Source organism: Thamnophis elegans, chromosome 6, assembly GCF_009769535.1.
Source record: "Thamnophis elegans isolate rThaEle1 chromosome 6, rThaEle1.pri, whole genome shotgun sequence".
Lineage (NCBI taxonomy): Eukaryota > Metazoa > Chordata > Lepidosauria > Squamata > Colubridae > Thamnophis > Thamnophis elegans.
The window spans coordinates 46,355,624-46,365,127 of record NC_045546.1 but is presented as its reverse complement, the minus strand read 5'-3'; the positions used below and the strand labels follow the sequence as shown (position 1 = coordinate 46,365,127).

General features: G+C 30.2%; 1 long non-coding RNA gene across 1 annotated transcript in view; it reads right to left on the bottom strand.

Moving 5' to 3' along the window:
• Positions 1 to 224: 224 nt before the first annotated feature.
• Positions 225 to 9,504, bottom strand: part of LOC116510559 — a 141,646-nt gene continuing 132,366 nt past the window's right edge. Inside the window, exon 4 of the long non-coding RNA XR_004255653.1 lies at positions 225 to 290. This is a non-coding gene — a long non-coding RNA (uncharacterized LOC116510559). The remainder of the gene's footprint in view (positions 291 to 9,504) is intronic.

Below are 9,504 nucleotides of genomic sequence, written 5' to 3'. Positions count from 1 at the left end.
AAAAACTGAATAAGAACCACCAAATTATGTGGGATTAAGTAACAGTAGGTTGATGCTCACTGTTCTTTGTTTAACTTATAAATTTAGGTCTCATAGCCATTTATCCCTTTTCTGTCCACTGTCCATTCTACCACATCTTGTTCCCTCTTCATCTTTCTTTCTTTCTTTCTTTCTTTCTTTCTTTCTTTCTTTCTTTCTTTCTTTCTTTCTTTCTTTCTTTCTTTCTTTCCCTGTGCAACTATTTAATTCTGTTATTCATCTCAATATTCCATGTTTCTTTGCTGGTTTTCCTGGAAAGAGAATAAGGATATGATAGAAACTGTATTTTGAGCATTTATTAAAGAAATGAGGAATCAATTCATTTTACTAATGGGTGCTTTATTTTATAGGTACTTAATTTAAAGAAGCCGTTATTTATTTAATTAATGTTAATTCAATTGTTTTTCCTAGCCTTATCTTTTTTTCTGAAATGTAGCTACTGAATTATGCACACAAACACATACACATATTTCACGGTAATAATTGTGTCAGAAACAAATTTGGGTGGATGTGTAATATCTAAGTATAATTTAGCTCATGTTGTAACAAATAGACCAATAAAGTGGGAAAGGTGAATGTTAAACCTAATCTTTGTGTAAAAATCTAGAGAGAAAAGAAAGAATGAGTGCGTAAGCACGAGAGGCAGAAAGAGAGATTCAGTGATACTTAGCCTGCCGCAAATCAGAGTAGTTTTTCTGGTCACAATACCATGGGTTGTCCCAATCACACTATTTTGCCAAGAGGACTTAGTTGGAGAGGTTTCAACAAGATATTGCAAGCAGTCTTTACCATGCACTCTATGTCTTTATGTCTTGTTCTGAGAAGCTGTGTGATTGTTTGTATGTTGCATTTGATTGCTGATAATAACTGAAAACCAATTTATTTTGTGAAATGGAACACTGATAATACTTTGACCTCAATTCTGACAATTTGCTCCATTGTTCTGAACGTGAAATATAATTCCATACAACCATAATTTAACAAAAAAAACCTTCAACCACACTATATTGAATTTGGCAGGGAAATATTGCATTATCATGATTAATATTGTTACAGATGTTTTTAATGGTATGTCACAAAATAATGGAATGATATCCACTGTATTATAGAAGCTTCAAAATGTTTGCACTGATTACTGTAATTTTTCTGCAATTTATGCCATCATATGGTTTAGTTTTCCAATAATTTTAATCCCAGTTCATAGAAAAACAAGAAATGAATGGTTATTTGGGTTTTATTTCATCTACTGTAAATTATAGAAACATGTCTATATAGAAATATGTATGACCATATGTTTATTATTGCTAAATTAAAGCAATGAAATGTCAGAATACTAAATATATTTTTATTGGACAAGATGTAAATATCATATTGTGATTATACTTATTTTTGGCATAATTTGAATTTAGAGTTAGTGTTAGGGTTAAAGTATAAATAAGTACATTTTCATTCATGTCATACTTTGGAAAATAACATATGTAAGTCGTATATTAAACTTTGTTAATTATTAAATAGTAAGGTTATGTAAGTGTTTACATATGTAGAAATGAGCTCCGACAGATTTGAAAATATGTATTTGCAATCCATTCATTTCTTCATTCAAGATGGTGCAAAAAGGTGGTCTTTTTTTTTAACAACTAGAAAAAAAAAGTTAATAACCAGAAAACGTCATTTTTGTTACGAAGAATTAAAAAAAATATGGGGAAGGTAAGAAAATCATTATTTCAACAAAATTAATGTAAATTGCAGATACATTGAGAATAACTGTACCATTATAGTTATCAAACAACACAACATAACTAAGGCTTAAAAACATTATAATCATCCACATGGGGATAGTACTTGCAGCCATAGCAGAAACTTTCTGTTTCCATATGAAGAACTAAAAGTAGAAGCAGCCATTTCTGCAACTAACAAAGCAAATAACATTAGTTAACTTTTAGACATGGTCTCCAGGAAACAGTTCACAAAGCCTTTCAAATGATACATACAATGAGTTATACTTTAAAGCAAAGGTATTTTGTATTTGCTACATTATAGTTTGTGATTTTTGAAGATGTAGATATTTTCTACAGAAAAATGAAGCGCCACAATGTGAGATGCTTGATTTTGATTAATATGCTTAGAAAAACTTGCATACCATGAAATATTCAGAACAGATAAAAGGATAGCATAGAGGAAGTATGCTCTAAGTTTTTGCTTTCCAATTCATATGCAAAAATGTATGTATGCAGAAATGCCAAAAAGTAATAGATTTGTTTTAGTAGTTTTATTACAACTGTGATATTTTGAATGGAATGGTAGTTTCATCATATACATGCCTATTAAGCAGTTTTAAGCTCCACTGGGTACACTACGTTTTACTTCCAAGCAAGTACCAGTAAATAAAAAATAAATCCTAGTCTCAATCTCATAATGTATTCACTTAATGTTCCTAAAATCTATGTATTTTAACAAATAGATATAATTTGATACATACCCTTACATATGTTTTAGGAATTTTTTGTTTGTCCAGTTTTATACTTGTGATATTTGTTTTAACATTTCTGTTTTTAATAGGATCACATCTGTAGAGTAATACAAATTTACACTATACTATAAATTGAATCATGTGAAATTACAGACCTTAAACTTTGTACAAAATGTTACTCAATAAATACTAATTACCATTCATATCATTAAACAGATCCTCAAAGAAGGTGCATATTTTGTGTCCCTTCACCCAAATTAAACAAATAATTATAATGTTAGTAAAACATTATATAGTATTCATTATTATTTCAGTATAATTGTGTTCATTTTTGTTTGTAACTGGAAACGCAAATTAAGTTTTTCTAATGTACAAAAACATTTCCATTTTTCAGGAAAAAGTCAATATTTGAGCTTAAATCATTCTATTCCAGTAAAATGATTAAGCTTCAATAATTTTATACATTTCTTCTTAAAATGAGTATGTGATTTGTAATCAGTTTTAAACAATAACACTGCTTTATACAATTTAAAGAAACAGAAAAATAAATAAAATCATTAATCAATTTTTTAAAAAGATGAACAAGATTAAACTGTATTTATATTGAAAAATTATTTCTTTTCTTCCTATTTTTCATGGTCATACTTAGAAAAATTATATGTTCCTACATCTATGTACTTAGAAATTTCCTCAAAAGTAGTATAATAAATCTCTGCATTCGTACCTTATTTTTTCTATACTTCAACAAACTTGCCTCTAACTTCTATATCAAGTGTAATTTATTTGGAATATTTATAAGCTTGCATTAAAAATGCTATAAATATAACTCTAAGTAAGTAAGCATCTTCATTGTCTTCTTCCAAAGGAAGAGTTTTATATTATTGAAAAAATAAAAATCCTGTGCAAACTAAATCCAAAGCAAAGTCATTATTTGTAATAATAATGTATGGCTTTGTAAGGGCCTTTTTAAAAACCATTGTGATATTTAAACAATCATATATAAAACCCTTATATGCTAAGTACATGAATACAATTAATATTTCAAACCTTTACATTTGGTAAAGGTTAAAGCCTATTCTGCATTCTCATGGTTTGTCTTTCCATCAATTCCATTGATTTTTAGGGTCAGAGGCTATACCTTCATTGATCAAAGAAACAGCCTGACACAGCGAAAGAGTCTGCCAATTCCAGACAGATCAATCACACCTTTGTCTACTTTCTATATATAATGGTTATTTATTCTACATCTTAGTGGTTTTCTGTCAAACGGTTTTTAATGCAGTAATGCTACTGAGAAAAATAAAAGGGAAAATATTCCACTAACAATATTATCAGCATTTCTCTAGACTGAGGTTAGATTACAGTGAAACTTGGCCAGCACCTTAGATTTAATTCTCGCATTGATTTTTGACCTGGTATTTAAGTTTATATCATGAACATTTTGTAGGAAACAAATTAAAGGCAGCCATTGTAAAAACTCTGAGTAAAAATATATTTCAATCAGTGATTTTATTGAATAGAACAGCAGTTTCAATATATAATCACAGCATTCATATTCAGTTTTTATTTTGAATGTTGTATTTGATGTATGCTAATATTTGTGATTTTATAGCATCTTACTCCAGAGCATGTAACTTCTTAAAATGAAACAAGTTAGAGAACTGTTCCTTTAAAATGAATAAAAGCAATACCTGTGATTTTTATGGAAGAACCCAAGGTCTTAATCGGTAAGACGGCGTTACTAGGAGTTTCTATATCCTTCTAAATTTTTGTATCATTGCTTATTCATAGTAAAAAAAATTGAATGTTTTTTCTTTCAAAGTGCATTTATACAAATTTTAAAATTTATTATCTCCCACCAGAAATTACAGAGATTCATTTATTTTGTTGAATATAGTCTTGTCTTTGCTTCTATAACTGCAACTTCAATTTCCTACAAGCTGGAAATCACATGCATACGAAATTCATGCAACACAACTCTACAGAATTAAGGCTACTGAAAGGTTGTCATTTTCATGTAAGTTCTGTATGTAGTTCCAGATATATCAAACTATATGTTTTTTCCATACTTAAAGGTTAAACTGAGCAGCTTCCCATTAATAAACTACACAGCACAATAATACTGACATTCTTATATATTGCAAGGTGAGAACACTTAAGTTACCACTGAATAAATGACATTGAATTCATAATATTTTGGAATTTTTTTGAATAAGACTGTTGTCTAGCTTACATTGCAAGGCTTATGTATAAACCATAAACACTTTTATTCTATACACAAGGGCTACACAAAGACTCTTCTTTTAGCCATTTAATCTGGTAATTTATTTTTTCAACCATCAGATAAATCGAAACACAGCTGTAACCAATGACTTGCAGATTCACTTCCCTGCCAGCTGGATTTTGTTTTGCTGAAGCAGCAAGATATATGTTTATATTGTTCCCTTCTGTGCATCTGGAGAAATCACTAAGGATTAAAGGTGAACAGAATACTTACTGAAATAAACTCTACCAAAAATTAATATCAACTTCTTCATAAGCAGAATTGTTATGCCACATCACGTATTAGTTCTTATTTTGTGAATTTCAGAATCTTTAGAAATAATTTATAATTTATATTTCTCTTTAATACTGTAGAACTAAAATGCAGTCATTTTTTTTTCTGTTTCAAACTCTTGATTTCTTTGGAATCCTTTCCTACATGCGGTAGATATCCAGAATTAAAGTTATTTTTATCGGAGTGAATCAATCTACTGAAGATGCAAGCTTCTTCACTGAAGTGTATGGACCCTAATTAACCCTAGTGCTCAAGTAGGGGTATTAGACATTAGATAGAGGGTTTTTAAAAAAACTTTCTAGTATATGGCTAAGAAGGGATAGTGGACCAAAAATCATCAACCCTACCTCTATTCCTATTTTAATGTGTACTATCAAACATTAGCTTATACTAGATGTCCCTAGTTTTTACTGCACTCATTCTCTGGAGTTTGAGTAAATATTGTTTAAAAAGAAAACACATATAAATCTCTCCTGGGGAGAATATACAGTATATTTTTTTAATTAGATGTTGTAGGACTGTTTAATAGTTGATATCCTATCCTGAATCCAGGTTACTCTTTCTCAGCTGTGATCTCCTCTTCCAAACAGTCCATTCATTTCCAGTAAAAATGTGTACTATAGAGCTTACTGATAATGCTTACTTGGGTAATAGGGATGGCTGGATGGATTAGATCTCATCACCTTTTTAATTATAAAGACAATAATAGATATATTCTATCCAGGAGGCATTTTTAATGTACAATTTATAGTTGCAAACACATATGCTGTTTACCATATTGTAAACAGAACTAGAATATGTGTTCACCAGTTAGTGCTCAGTTTAATCAGATCTGGCGGAATAATATCTCTCCTGAAGGCTTTGCCATTTTACCATTATGCTATTAGTTTGGAGATTTAATTTGAATTGACAGGAAGCCAGCATGGTAGGTTCTTTAGAATCTCTTTAGTGATTATAGAATTACAACTTTCAGGAATGATCAATAACAAACCTCCTATGTGGGAGACATAATTGGAACTTAATTTAGGGCTAGTTTATCTTATATAATCAGAAAGGATATACCAAACATGGAATTAACTCTGATCTTGGAAGCCTTAACCATTTTCCCCCCACAGGGCATGTAAAGTAAGTTTGCATTCTAGCCCCCTTATTATTTAAACTATATATTAATGATATTGTGGCAAGATCCACAAAATTAAGACATCATTCTCCAAATCTTGTTGGAAAAAATCTTTTGTGTGCAGATGATATGGTCATCATTTCTATTTCATCTATCAGCTTGTAGGAAACCCTAAAATCAATTGCCTCCTACTGCAAAGACAGTAATTAAATTATTAATCATGAAAAACAATCTTTTTTCAGACTTCTAGAGAAAGAAAAGATGGACTGAAAAACAGCTTTGTGAAAAGTGGACCCGACAGCCACAGTGGAATGAAGAGTTTGTAAATATACTGGCTTTTCAAAGCCTCTCCAGATAAGAGGAGACTTAAGGTTGTCCTTAAGGTAGTTGCTTCTTGCAAGGAGATTGCAAGACAGTGGTTTCTAGTGGGTTTTGGACATTGGGAGACAAGGGAATAGCTATATCGTTCAAACTGTAGTCAATGTCTTTGGAAGGACACTATTGAATATTTCCATTTCTAATCACTTTTGGAAATTCCTTATTAACTGCTTTTCAGTTTTTAGAAACCTGCAGTTTGGATCAACCAGTTTGAAAACCTCACATGAGTTTCCTTTATTCCTTAACAAAAGAAAGTTTTAATGAAAAGTTTGAAAAAAATTGGGAGGAGAAAATAAACAGCAAAAGCCTAATTCATTTTTTAATTTTAGAAAGCTACAGACAGAATAAGGGTCTGAATAAATTTGAAATAAAATTTTTGAGTTTGTAAAGAGCTTTTTTTTTAAAGACCCTTTTCTTACGTTTCTTTTTCTTTCTCTTCTTTTTTGTTTATTTTCTGTACCTTATACTCCTTATTTTTATTCTAGTTTGTATTAGTTTATTGTTGTCATTATAACATTTAATAAAATTATTATTAAAAGATGTTGAAAACAATTAAATAAGTTTGATCCATTGTCCTCTTACAGAACTTCAATAGCCTCTTTCATAATTGATACTACAGCGTTAGAGACTTTCTTTTCAACCTGCAATTATGGGGAACATAAACTCCCTGTCAAATTCTTCTGTGGGTATTTTTGGGGAATAATGCTACATTTATCTCATAGTCATATATTTATATGTGTTATAACTAGTTAACAGTAATGAAGAAATAATAAAACAGATTGGGCTATTTCTCAGAAAACATGAGAAAGCTGTTTCTAATTTTTCTAAAGAACTTGAGATTCTTTTAAAAAAAGAATAATGTTGATTGTTAAACATTGAGGATGTACGTATGTTTACTTCTGTTGATGCTGTTAATTTCTTTCATATTTTTCCACTATAATGAAGCTACCCACCCTCAATAAGAGGCATCCATCCATGTTCCTAATATTCAACAGAAAGCAAGGAACTTGTAAACGACTATAAAACTTATAACACTTGTATCTGTTCTCAACCACATTGATGTTTATTACATTTACTGTCATATTTATGTTATAACATTGAAGATAAATAGGTAAGCGGTGGAGTTAACATAACAATATGACTACACATATTTGCTCACATGTCTAGTCCTGTCCTCTCCTACAAGATGCATAGGTCTTCAAATGACAAGATATTTTGCCTTGTGGCCAACTAACAAATAAATGTAACAGTTCTTTATTCTATATATGAGAATTTCACTTAAAAATCCTTCTTTTTTAAAAGAAATTTGAAAACCAATTTACTAATTTTGAAAAGAAAGAATAAATTTGTGGATATTGTTACTTTTTCTATATTGCTTTTATTTTAAATGTTTCAGATCAATGTATCTACAACTATATTCTCACAATCATGGCATTTTGATACTAATAAGTAAATCTGCAAACTTTTCCAATTTTAACAATGCTTTTAAAGGTGAAAAAGTGAATGCAAGGTTGGCATCTGTATACTAAAATAAAAAAAAACTGTTTAAAAAATGAAAGGAAGAAATGAGTATATTTGATATATCTGCAAGATATATATCAAATAATACCAGATAATTATTGTTATAATGTATGCAAAACTTTCCGAAAGTCTTCTAGTTACAACATTTACTTTTACATAGAAAGTATACATTTCTGGAAGAGAACATTTAGCTCGCTTTTCTCAAAGTATGGTGGCATGAACAAAATAATTTGAACCATGTGGCAAACTGTTTTACATGAATGGCTCAACTCATTTGCAAGTCTCACATGGTTGTATTTAGTGTGATCATTATAGGCAAGGTTTGCCTATATCACTACAATCTTATGCTTAAGTAAAATATTTTTTTTAAGTGTTGGTATGTGGGTCACATATGTATGTTTTCACTCCTAATATACTTTCTAGGCCTAGATATGAATTTGTTTAAATATAAATTAATGCACTAATAATATAAGATTACAAAAACAGGTTGCAATAATACAGAAATAAACCTCTTATAACTTTCTTGGTCTTCCCCTTCTTCCCCACTCAATTAGTTGCAGAGTGGGGAAGAAGGGAAAGACCAAGAAAGTTATAGGAGGGTGGAATTAAATAGATATTCAAAATGAGAGAGACTTTAAAGATAAAAGATCTTGGTATGAATCCATATATGGGGCTGATAAGAATAGGGCCAAGATTGGACAGGCTTTCATTGAATGTTGTTTGAAACTACAAACAAAACAAAACTACTAACAAAGATATATAGAGAAACTACAACATCCATATATCAAAATTATATTCTCTACTAACTTTTATAATTCATTTCTGTTTTCTTGACATATTAACTCAACTATCACTTCCATATAATAAGAGGGACAGAAGGGTACTCTTAGATAATTTTGCTTCTTTTGGTGAATATTCATTCTTCACACCAGAGTGTACATTACCTATCTTTCTACCATTAATTGCACAGATTAAGACTTCCCTATCCCCATTGATGATGTGCTTGATGTTCAATATACATTTGATTTTAAAGTCAAAAGGTTTTCCACACCAACCCTTTACTAATTCCTGGAAAGTCTTTACTATGCAGTCAAACTCATGAATATATGAATGTGTTCCAAGAAAAAAAAACATAAACTACGTTAAAAAAGGACAAATAATTTAAATTATAACTCAGATCTCTTCACAAATGTATCAGAAAACAATAAAAATTATATGAAACAGTGCTGGAAAATATTCAAATCCTAAATTTTTTCACATTGTTAAGGTAAAGATAAGGTAAAGATTCCCCTCGCATATATGTGCTAGTCATTCCTGACTCTAGGGGTGGTGTTCATTTCCATTTCAAAGCTGAAGAGCCAGCACTGTCTGACGACATCCCATGGTCATGTGGCCAGTATAACTCAATGCCAAAGGCAC